The sequence below is a fragment of the Helianthus annuus genome, chromosome 5 (genome assembly GCF_002127325.2).
Source record: "Helianthus annuus cultivar XRQ/B chromosome 5, HanXRQr2.0-SUNRISE, whole genome shotgun sequence".
NCBI classification, from domain to species: Eukaryota; Viridiplantae; Streptophyta; class Magnoliopsida; order Asterales; family Asteraceae; genus Helianthus; species Helianthus annuus.
The window spans coordinates 120,059,942-120,062,139 of NC_035437.2; positions in this window are offsets into that span (position 1 = coordinate 120,059,942).

The window sequence follows — 2,198 nt, forward strand, 5'->3', positions numbered from 1 at the left end:
CGCCATGTACTCCCGGATGCTACCGATATCATCTTGTATATCGTTAACGTTGCGCTCGATAGCTCCAACCCGGTGGTATGTGTTGTTGGCGAGATTGTAGGTGTTCCTGGTGCACATAAGGTTTTCCTGCAAAAGATCATGTAAACTTTGAAAGTTAGGAAAACCGCCTCCTTGAGAGGAGGATTGACCCGGATCGCCTTGGGGTGGGTACTGAAAATGGGGAGGTGGTGCATGAAGAACTAGAGCCTCCTGCGGGTTCCATGCATAGCCTTGCGTCCTTTGAAAGCTCACCGTCCCGTCTTCCGCCTCATAAAGCAAGTTCATGGCTCGGCAAATGTGGTAATCGACCCGTCCCGACCATGGACTCCTTTCAAAGGACCTTGGGATATTCGTGAAATGCTTGAAAAGACGGTACACCCATCCCCCGAAGAAGATGGGTGTAGGAGCGTGAGCAACGCGATTTAGGTGCATGTTCCGTAACAGGAGATAAGGAACATCGAGAGGCTTCTGGTTGTGGATGCAGTGAAGGACAACCAAATCTTTCAACCCTACAACGCCACTACTGTCGTGACGCTGGTTCAGCGAGTAGGAGAGGAGCCTGTGAATGTAGCGGTAAAGCGGGTCCCTCAGTTTGGTGCTTTTGGTGCTGCTTGGGTTGTAGATTCCTTCACCTATTTGAGCCCATGCGGCTTGGCGTTCAGTTGCACCCAAGTCTCGTAATCCCCCAGTATTCTCTTCATTTCCCGATTCCTCTTCACTATATAGCCCTATGATATCTCCAAACTGTGCCATGGAGGTTGTGAACGTGGTCCCTCCACATCGGAATGTGACCGTATCATGGTCAAACGGGTCACATCTCGAGTTGAAAATGAAGGTGCTGTAGAACTCCATCGTGCATTGTTGCACCGACCGAAGCCGGGTGTTCAATGCGACAGCCAGTGGACCTCTCACAATGTTGTTGAATCGGTCAAGTTGATTTACCATGGTTAGCAAGTCGGTACACGCCCGCCTCGGGTACTCTTCCGGTCTTGTTTGTAGTACCTCGTACCGTGCCCTAGCGTCCAGTTCACTTGCGTTAAACCTCGTGAATTTCGACATCTGAAAGAATACATCAAAAGTTAGTACGAAACAAGGAAAATCGGAGTGAAACTGCAAACAGTGGGCTGGACACGGCCCCGTGTTCAGCGGACACGGCCCCGTGTCCAGGCGTCTGTAACCCAAAAATTTCATTTTTCGTCCCAGTTTCGAAAACCTGAAAATTTTTAGCCAAATAGTAGCGGTTTCCCCCGAAAATGAAACCCTAAGTGTCGTTTTTCCCAAAACAAACCGTTTACCCTTTCAATTTCGTGTTTTTCGGTTCAAGAACAAGGGTTCGGGGTTTTAGTTGGACATCGAACAAATCTATCAACAATACATGTTTATTTACTTCCTACTATACTAATCTAAACTACTACTAACAGATTTTATCAAAAATTTTGAGTTCGATCCGGATGAATATGAAGAACCCTAGATTTTTCCCCAATTTTTGATGTTTTAACTACATGCAAGTAACTAATCTAACTACTAGAGATGATAGAATCATACCTTGACGTTGTTAGATTCGGTAGTGACGTCGGAAAACTGCAGAAAATCGCCTCAAACCAGAGCGTTTTCGGCTATACGGGGCGTGTGGAATGGTGTAACTGATAGAAAAAGAGGGTTTTATCCCGACAGTTGCCTCGACACGGCCCCGTGCCGGGCAAAGTTTTTAAATTTTTTTTTTTTTTATTATGATGTGCTCGTGTGCATGCCCGTTATTTCCGAAAATGGCTAGAAGACTTACTGGTTTTGAAACGTACACTTACCTGTAACATGTCGGGTATGAGTTTATTCGTTAACCGTTTGAAGTGAGATATCCTCTTCCTCATCCTCAATGGATCCTCGGTAGAGTTTTAGCCGTTGGCCATTGACTTTAAATGGTATCCCATTTCGAGTTTTAATTTCTACTGCACCGTGTGGAAAAATATGGGTGACGGAAAAAGGTCCTGACCACCTAGACTTTATCTTACCAGGAAATAATCGAAGTCGTGAATTAAACAATAGAACTCGATCTCCTACCCGAAATTCATTAGATTTAATATATTTATCGTGTAAATTTTTCATCCTTTCTTTATAAATTTCGGAGTTAGAATATGCATAATTCCTTAGCTCGTCTAATT